Genomic DNA, 10,412 nt, shown 5'->3' on the forward strand with positions numbered 1-10,412 from the left:
CGCTCCGCCCAGTGTCTGTCCTCCACGTCCTCCCGCTCTGCTTCTCACTAGCTGGGCGAGGCCAGGCTGGGCTGCCCCATAACGAGTCCCTTCCAGGCGCCAGCTGTGCACCCCAAGTGTTCCAGGGGCAGGGGGAGCTGGTGGCCTCGATCTCTCGGTTGTCGCCCCCCCCCCCCCCGACAGCCCCTCCATACTCCATCTCTGGGCTTATAGCGCCATCTCTAGAATGGTGGCGTTTACTGGAGCTCCAGGGAGTCCTGGGCCAGACCTGAGTCTGGGGTCACAGTGGGGGCCTCAGCACCTACAAAGGAAACATGCTCTGGCAAGGCGAGATGCCAAATGGTTCTCAAAGAAAAAGAGACCGAGCGACAAGCCCTTAATGGTACTGATCCCCTCCTCCGCCTCCCTCAGGGTAAAGTCATACTTACCTGCCTGCGCCTCGGGGCCTCCCCGAACCTCCAAAGTGGTGACTTTTCTCCCTGGGGGTGGATGTTGGCAGCCAAGTTAGTGGCCGGCTGCGCCTGCCTCTGGCACCTCCCTTAGGTCAGGCCATGGATGGCGACATTGGGAGGAGCGGGATTCCCCGGGGAGAGGGGAGGTGCCCGCACACCATGGGCCGCCGAACACTGGATGTGGGGTGTCCGGGGCGAGCGGGTGGGAGGGTGAGCAAGGCTGGGCTGGCTCACCTGGGGTTTCTGGGCCTTGCTGCTCTGGATGGAATGTCCAGGCTGTCTACAGACCCAGGAGGAGCGGTCTGGGGCCAGAGCTGGAGCAGGTGTCACATTCACGCTCCTGCAGCCCACCCCAGCTCATAGGCCGGCCTGGTTCTGAGGCTGCTCAGTGGGGGACCCCCAGGGATCTCAGTAAAGGGCCATGGCTGCAGCGGGACACAGAGTTTGGGCTGGGGGTAGGGAGGAACACAGGGGCCTGGGATGGGGGTGGGGAGGGACACGGGGGCTAGGATGGGGGTGGGGAGGGACACAGGGCTGGGATGGGGGTGGGGAGGGACACAGGGCTGGGATGGGGGTGGGGAGGGACACAGGGCTGGAATGGGGGTGAGGAGGGACACAGGGGCCTGGGATGGGGGTGGGGAGGGACACGGGGGCTAGGATGGGGATGGGGAGGGACACAGGGCTGGGATGGGGGTGGGGAGGGACACAGGGCTGGGATGGGGGTGGGGAGGGACACAGGGCTGGAATGGGGGTGAGGAGGGACACAGGGGCCTGGGATGGGGGTGGGGAGGGACACAGGGCTGGGATGGGGGTGGGGAGGAACACAGGGCTGGGATGGGGGTGGGGAGGGACACAGGGCTGGGATGGGGGTGGGGAAGAACACAGGGGCCTGGGATGGGGGTGGGGAGGGACACAGGGCTGGGATGGGGGTGGGGAGGGACACAAAGGACTAGGCTGGGAATGGGGAGGACACAGGCGGGCTGGAGGTCGGGAGGGGCCTGGGTTATGGGTGGGAAGGGATAAGGGCCGGGCTGAAGATGGGGCGTGAGTGGGGAGCTGGCTCCCTACAGAGGCCATGGAAAGGGAGGCCAGGGGCTGGCACTGAAGCGTCCCTTGGGCTCGGGGCCACCTATTCCAGGCTCCCTTTGCTGGCTGACTCCCAGTGTTGCCCCACTTGTCTCTCCCGCCCACCCTCCCCTTCTCAGCCCCCACAGTGGGGACCAGGGGGGTGCGCCTGGCCCACTTGGACCTCAGCCAGCTCCCTCCCAGCACCTGACCTAGGGCCTCCTCCTCCCTGACCACCCCCAGCCCCCCTGGGGCCGGCCCCAGGCCCGGGGCAGGTGCTCAGTATTTATGGACGATGCTCAGGTGTCCCTGAGTCTTGCTAATGGAATTTCCGGCCCCATACTGAGGCCCAGGGAGGTGGGGCTGTATTTGGGGCTTGGCGCAGAGCCTCCGAGACCAAGATGTAAATCATTCTGTGAGACCTCCTCTGTTCCTCTCACGTTCCTTCTTTCAATAGTGAATTCATTTTCCTTGGCAAGAAATAGGGCCAGAGAGAGACTCCAGAGCATAGGCAAATGGAGGCAGTGAGAGAGACAGAGACCTCTGACCTCTGACCTCTGACCTCTGACATGGGAATTTGGATCCAGAGTAGCAGCAGCCTGTGTCCTGCAAAGTGAGTTGCAGGCGAGCAGACAGTGGGGATCCCCCCATTCTCTAAATGGGCTGTGTCCCGCCCCACCAGCTGTGTGTGAGCACAGAGCACTTGAGACAGAGTGCCTGTGCCCATAATATCCTGGGCATGTGGCCAGCTCTGGAGATCCTTGGTGAGGGACAGAGGAACGAATGGGGGCGGCTCCAGGGAGGATTTGGGTGCTCGAAGCCAGACATCCAGGTGCCAGTCCTACACTGTGACTGCAACATGTCCACACACTGAGTGGCAGGGACCACATGGTGACAAAGATAGGCTCGTGCATGTTTCCTTACCTGCTGAAACAATAATGTCATAGATCTGTCGAGGCAAATAAAATGCTTCATTTGTCTCTTTTGACATTTTTGTGTGACTGCTAGAAAGTTTTAGATCATATGTGTAGTTGATGTAATATTTTAATGGGATGCACAGACCTAGACCAAAGTCCCTCACTTCATGGAGTTAAAAATAAAACATGAATCTCTGGGGACGATAGAGGCCTTAGTTTCTTTATATTAAAAAAACACACACACACACACAGTTGCGGGGGCCAGAGTGAGGATACAGTAGCTAGGGTGTTTGCCTTGTGTGCAGGCGACCAATTTGATCCGCAGCATCCCTGAGCACTGCCAGGAGCCATTCCTGAGTGCAGAGCCAGGAGTAGCCCCTGGGCATTGCCAGATGTTTCCCAAACAACCCCCCAAAATTAAAAAAATCATAAAATTTTTAGTTTACAGGGCTCGAGTACAGCAGGTAGGGTGTTTGCCTTGTACTCAGCTAATTTGAGTTTGATTCCTGGTACCCTGAGTCCCTCCAGGAGTGATCTCTGAGTGCAGAGCCCTGAGCACCACTGAGTGTATCGCCCAATCAAAGAAACCCAAAACCTTGGTTTTTATTGTTGTGGGGGTCAAGCCCAACAGTGCTTAGGTGGGGCTCAGACCCATGACCTCCCATGGACTGTGATTGGGCAGGACCATCCCCTGCGGTCCAGCAAAGCCCCACTCCCGCCACCCCTTGCTGAAGACCTGAGCCCCTTATCCTCATTCCATAAGGTCCGCATTCACCCAGTCACACACAAACTCTCGGCCAGACAGATCTTCCTGGGCCCTGGGCCCTGGGCCGGCAGGAGGTGGATGACCAGCAAGGTTCCTTCGCTGCCCAGCGGCTGCTGCTGCCCACTGAGTCAGCTCAGTGCGGTGGGGGCTGGCTGCTTCCCCGAAGATACCCTGCAGGGTTTCCCTGGAGAGAATGTCTCTCAGCAGGGCCCTGGGGGAGGAGGCAGGCTTGGGCACTGCCCCCTCGCCCCCACCTGTATGTCTGACTTTGAGCACCCAAATCCTCCCTGGAGCCGCCCCCATTCATTCCTCTGTCCCTCACCAAGGATCCCCAGAGCTGGCCACATACCCAGGATATGATGGGCACAGGCGCCGAGCAAACAATCCCAGAATTTGATTTAGAGGAGAAAGATTTAGTTGGGCTTTGGGGTGGAGACAGTCCAGTGATGGAACTTGGTCTTGGTTGGTGGGTGTATGCTTGAAAGAGAGAAAGAGAGAGAGAGAGAGGGAGAGAGAGAGAGAGAGAGAGAGAGAGAGAGAGAGAGAGAGACAGACAGACAGACAGACAGACAGACAGACAGACAGACAGACAGACAGGGGGAAAGACAGAGATACACAGACAGAGAGAACAGGCGCTTTCTGAGAGCCCGAGAGTAGCGGGTAGTAGTGCTGACCCTGAAAGCTGAGAGGGGTGAATGAGGGGGGTCACGGGCTCCCAGTACCAAGGGAGAAGGACTTGCACTGTGACTGGAAGCTGGAAGGCAGGGTCTGGGCACCTCAGCATCTGCAGGCCACAGGCCTCAGCTCTGGGGGCCCCTAGACTCCCCTCCCTGTCACAGGGCACAGCCTTGCTTGCAGGCGGGCAGCCCAGGATAACCCCCTGCTGTTGGGGAGCCCAGTAGCCTCCTGGCTCCAGGCGACGCTGCCAAGGGTGATGGGGCCATTTCCCAGGGGTCCCTCCCACCACAGCTGGGCTCTCAGAAGCCCCCCGGGCCAAGTGCAAACCATAGCCAGGGCCCTCAGCGCAGTGTGGCGCACCAATAGGAGAGCTGCTCGCAGGGCGGTCTGGGAGGGCAAAGGGGGTGTCAAAGGCAGGGAAGTGGGGAGATGGGGGCTAGAGACTGATCGGCAGCTCTGAAGCCGTGGCAGGGCACCTAGGGCTGGGCACACACCAAGTTCAAGCCCTGGCACCACGAGGCCCCCAGCAAAGCTAAGTGTCAGGCCTGTACCCCTGGTGGCCAGGAGACTCAGCATAACTCAGGAATCTGGGAGCAGTGGCTACTCCCTGGAGGTCCCCATGTCTTCTGACTGGGTAGTGATGTGATGCCACGAGCACCAGGTCTCCTGCCTTTCCAGAGCCTCTGTCCCCTGGACAGCAGCATGCCAGAGGGTGACACCTGTTAAACTTGGGGCCAGATGGCCTTTGTCACCTGTGCCTTTCTGTCTCCCACTCACAGCCTACACCTGCAGACCCCCTCTTTCAGGCCTGACCCCCCATTCCCATCAGCCAATCATTCTGCGCCCTGGGTATCATGCCCAGGCAGACATTTGGAGGAGCAGAGCATGGATGGACAGGGACAGCAGGGACAGCTGGCCAGAGCGGAGGAAGGGGCGCCTCCGGGGTAATAAATGGCTTTTCCATGTGTGCCGTGTGGACACCAACCATCACCCTGGGGACCCCGGCAGGAGAAGGCCCAGGTCAGGAGAGGAAATGGGTTCCCACCGCCTTCAGCTCAGAGAGGAGGGGGAGAGAACAAGAGGGGCTGAGGGGACAGCTGGGCCACCGCTTAGTCACTTTGTAAACTGCTCCTTGGAGACCAGGGAGGAAATGAGTGAGGCTGGAGGGGGCGGTGCACAGCCAGAGAGAGCCCAAAGGAGGAGGGGAGGCAGGGAGGCCGAGGCTGGGGAGGCCGCTGTTTGGGGGCCACAGGGAGGGGCCGGGTTCCATGGCCGCTCAGCTGGGTCAAAACCCACCTTCCACTGCTTTATCACCGTTAGACTTTCAGCACCCCACTGCCCACCTTGAGCACCCCTTCCCCCCGTTTCTCTGCTCCTGGTGTTTAAAATGGGACGGAACATCCATCTGTGACACTCTCAGGGGTGTCCCAAGATCTGGCTTAGTGGGCCTGGTCTGACAGCACCAGGGAGAGAACAAAGCAGGGAGCACTCGAGGAAGCATGGACTCAAGGGTTCATCCAACTGTGGGTCGCAGCACCCGGCCGACCTCTCATCTGCCCCTTGTTGGTGAGTGCAATGAGCGTTTGGGGGTTCTGCTCACATTCTCCAATTCAAACCGCCACCCATGCACCCGAAGACCTCGGGGGATGAAATGGGGGCTGTCTGGTTGACACCCAACTGCTTCTGCAGAAGCAAACTAGACAAAGTTCTGCCCACTCTTGGGGGGATCCAGATGCTGAGCAGAGGTCAAGTCTGTTGCCCCCTACTTGATCCCGCAATCTCTGAACCCCACCTCCTTGGAAAGCTGCGGGTGCTCCTGCTGGGGGCGGAGCGGGGTGGTGAGAGGGAGGAAAGGAGGTGCCTTTGGAGGAGGTGAGGAAGAGATTTCCTTGGGCTTGGAGCATGGACCCAGGGGTCCATCCGGCTGCGGGTCACAGCACTGGCTGAGTCAGCGGTCCCCAGGTCCCTGGGAGGCTGGGTGAGCTGCACAGCAGGGATGCCACTGCTGTCACAGACTCCTCAAAGCTTCGATGAGGAACTCGAAATCAGAGGCTCCTCTAGCGTGGGTGGCTCCGAAGTCTCAAAGCCTGGAAGACAAAGGGTCGCACAGGCAGGCAGCTGGCTGGAAGGGAATGTGTGCTTCCGTGCAGGAGCCCCAACTTTGCCCCTGATCCCACATGGTCCTCTGCCAGGAGGAGCCCTTCAGCACTGTGCCAGGAATAACCCCAAGTATTGCCAGCTGTGACCCCCAAATCACTAAAAGTAATAAAATAGGTGCTAATAGATGACACAGTTCGCTCCCCCGTACCCCATAGACCTGAGCCCCCAAGCACTGCTGGGAAGGTGGGGGCAGGGCGAGGAGGGACAGGGGCTGGTGGGTTCCGGCATCGTCAGGCCTTTCCGTTGAACCACTGACCCAGCTGGCTGAGACTTGCCAGGTAGAGCCCCCTAGGCACCATTTGGGACACCTAAAAATAGTTAAATTTGATTTTTAAAATAAAGGAGCAAATACTCTGGCCTTGGTAGGAGTCCTGGCCTGCTGTTTCTGTAAGTCCTGGTGTTGCTACTATTACTACTAACTAGAAGAGAGCCTGAGCCATGAGACAGGGTTTATTCAGGTGCGCATCCTACTCTTTGGCTGAGAGGAATATTCTGGAATGGCTGATGTTGTTCCCCCTATGAAAGCTCTAAGCCGCCAGAGGCCAGGGAAAGGTTCCTGTACCAGCAATGGGCTTTGGTGACCAGAAGGACAGTGGGGCTGCCAGGACTCGGGCCAAGGCCAGGGCCTGTTTGGAGAATGTGGCCTGAGTGGGCCAGGCTCTTGGGCTAAGGGAGGAGCCAGGGACCAAGGAACCTCTATCCCACTTGAAGGCCTGGTCGACACTTCGTGCCCACCTGGCTGCCTTCTGTCTCTGCAGAGCTTCCGGAAGAGAGACGTGTGGAAATCACAGGAGGGAGGGGAGCTGTCTGCCCAGCAGCCCTCAAGCCCCTGCGAACGTCAGTTCCTCATTAAGTGTTTCAGTTGGGGTTCCATGCTAGTGAGAAGAAAGGAGAATTTAGGGGCCAGAGAGATGGCCGAGGGATGAGACAGGTGCCTTGCATACAGCCAACCCCAGTTGTCCCAGCATCAAGGCATGAGCCCCGAGCAACACCAAAAATGATCTCTCAGCACAGAGCCAGAGGAAGCCCATGAGCACCGCCAAACCCTTTTTCTCTGCTGGTTCCCTGAAAAAAAGAGAATTGAACATCAAGAACTGATAAGTGGAAAAGTGGCTGAGTGGCAGAGCCTGGGTCTGGCATGTGGGAGCCCTCAGGTTTTATCCCCAGCTGTGCTTAACCCTCCCCAGCACTGCCAGGCATTGCCAACTAAGAACAATGACATAAGAAAATTTGCATAAGAAAATATGTGGTACCAGAGAGAACTAAGCAGGCTGAGTTGTGTGCTTTGCAGACGGGGTCTGGGTTGGATCCCTGGCACCAGGTATGGTCCCTGCCTGCACCTCGAGCACTGCTGACAGTGACCCCGGAGCACAGATCCAAGAGTAGCTGCAAAGTAGTTCGAGGTGTGCCCCAAAACAAAATATGTTTTTTTTAAAGGGGGGCTGGAGGAAAGGTGCTTGCTAGCATCTGGCCCAGCCTGGTTCAATTCCCCAGTACCACATGTGGGCCCTGAGCACCACCAGGGGTCACTCATGAGCAGAGAGTGAGGAATAGCCTCTGACCACCACCAGGCGTGCCCCCAAAGTTCCCAGAATCAATCAATCAGAGCGTTTAAAGGATTGGTAGGTACAAAGTTAAAGATGTTCTGGGCCACTCCCTCCCAGGGCAATACTGGAGTCACTAACTCAGACCCTGACGGGGGAGCCAGAGCCTGGGGACTTTTAAGGAGGTTCGAACCTGCAGAGCCACCAAGGCTTTGCTGTGCCCAGATGTTCCAAGAAAAGACACCCTCCCTTGGCAGCGCGGGCTTTGTGGCAGGGAGGAAGAAATGTTGGGGAAACTGCAAACCAGGCCCGGCTGCTGTTTACAGTTAAGCTGTGCCAGCTGCTAGGGGGTGGAGAGACGTTGGGGTGACCACACGAACACACAGGCACCAACAGGAATAAGTGTCCCTTATTCCTGCAGCCTGCAGCCTTTCTCTCACGGCTCCTAGCAGGACAGCTGCAAAGGGAAGTTGGAAAAGCAGAAATGGAGGCGCTCAGGGTCGGGGGCCAAGGTTAGCATTCCAGAATTGTGAGCAGAGGGTGGTCTGCAGGGAGGGGAGTGGGAACCAGAAAGGATCAGTCTCTACATACAGGGGCATCTCGTCTCGCAGCTCCAGCATGAGGGCTGCGCTCACAGTAGGTGCTTCTCCACTCTCCTTAGCCTCTGTCCGGGCGCCTGGGAGGAAATCCTCCTGGTGAGGTGCTTCTCCGACCTTACCCTGACTCCAAGTTACTAAACATCCACAGACTGACAGCTGGAAAGCATTTGTACTATGGCGTGACGAAAACATCAGCAAGGCAGTATTAGGTGAGAATGGCCTGGGTCAGAAAGATAGTACAGGGTTCAGGAGCTTGCCTTGCACGAAGCTGACCCCAGTTCAATCCCTGCGGCCACATGTGGTCCCCCTGAGCACCACCAGGAGTAAGGCCTCAGCACCACCAGGTGTTGCCCAAAAACTAGAAAGAAAAAGCAAAAGGGATGACCTTAAGAAAACTAACTATAAATCTAATTGTATGAAGTTTAAAAGGTAAGAGAAATAGCTCCCTGACCCAGAAATTGAACCATTCCAGAAATAAACCCCAGTAGAAATGGTTTATAAGATATATAATAAGGTGGTATTTCAAGCCAATGGGAGAATAGATCATTTGTTTCATAAATTGTATCCCTACAACTCACTCTATGTTTTTAAAAACAAAGCGAGTTTAAGTCCTCTAACTCACTCTAATTAATTTTAATTAGTTAAAATTAAATTAATTTTAATAAATTTAGTTATTAAAACTAAATTTAAAATAGACAAAAAGATTTAAATGTATTTAGATTTAAACAGTTAAGGCAACTTAAACATATTTTTCTATATTTAAACAATTTCATTAGAAAACATTTAGAAAATATTTAAAACAATTTTAAACAAGATTTAAAACAATTTAAATATTTAAAAGCACTTCAGGAGGGAAAATAATGGGAGAATATTTATACTGTGAAAGGTTGGAAGAACTTTTTCTAAGCAAAACAGAAAATCCAGAAGCCATAGAGAAAAGAAGGTAGACATAAAATGTTTACATTTTGGAAGAATAAAAGATATATACAAATTATATATATATACACAAATTATAAGACAAATTATAGACTGGAAGAAAAATTTCAATATATACAATCAATAAAAGGTTGACCTTGCTGGGGCCCAGGAGATGACACTAAGGGGTGGAGTACATGCGTTGACAATGGAAGCCCCTGGGGATGCTCTCTGAGCACCGAGCCAGGAGCACCAATGAATGTGGCCCCCAAACCAAAAAAATAAATAAGTTTCTCTGTAATATGCACAGAGTCAGAGCCCCTCTACTTCAACCAGAGAGAAATATTTGAGGAGTAAGACGTGTGATAAGGTGAATCATGCAGGAGAAAATCCACATGGCCAGTGCATTCCTGGAAGGATGCTTGGGAGCTGCAGTCTGGAAGTAGGGCACGGCTGTTCATGCTCAGAGCAACAACACCTAAGAAGTGGGGTGCCTGGGGCCGAGAGCACGAGGGAAAGGAATATTCCTAACCAAGGATGATGGAGTATAAACTCCACAGAGTTTTGCAAAAGGGGCCTGGAAACATAGTGACCTTAAAAAGAGGGGGCCAGAGTGATAGCACAGCGGGTAGGGAGTTTGCCTTTGACGAGGCTGACCTGGGTTCTATTCCCAGCATCCCATAGGGTCCCCCAAGCACCTCCAGGAGTAATTCCTGAACACAGAGCCAGGAAGAACTCCTGAGCATTGCTGGGTGTGACCCAAAAAGCAAAACAAACAAACAAAAATAGAGGCTGCTGGGCTGGGGTGATAGCATGTCTTTGCATGCTGGAGTCCTCAGATCAGTTCCCTGCACTGCATGGTCCCCTGAGCACTGCTAGGAGCAACCTTGAGTCCATTGGGTGTACCACTCCCCCACCCCAAAAAGACAAACAATTTTAAGAACTTCTTGTTGACCCTGCTATGTCATAGTGGGAATTTATACTATAGAAAACAACAACAACAACAACAAACTTCAGTATGGAAAGATCAGCATGCCAAAAATGTTGGTGGTGACAAAAATGCTCAGATCGGTTGAATGCTATCCACACATCCGTGTAATGTAATGCTGTAGAAATAGCAGACAGAATAAGTCACAGAAACACAAAGGCTATTTTCCATCTGACTCTACTTAAAGAAACAGGGCGATGGAAGCCAGAGGAACAGAAAGCAGTGTGTTTGCAATAGTGGCTGGGATGGGGGCTGATGGGGAGCAGGGGAGGGTGCTAGATTTCAGGTGTGGGAGATGAAGAGTTCTGGGGCCGGAGGATGCAACCAC

The sequence above is a fragment of the Sorex araneus genome, chromosome 3 (assembly GCF_027595985.1).
Source record: "Sorex araneus isolate mSorAra2 chromosome 3, mSorAra2.pri, whole genome shotgun sequence".
NCBI classification, from domain to species: domain Eukaryota; kingdom Metazoa; phylum Chordata; class Mammalia; order Eulipotyphla; family Soricidae; genus Sorex; species Sorex araneus.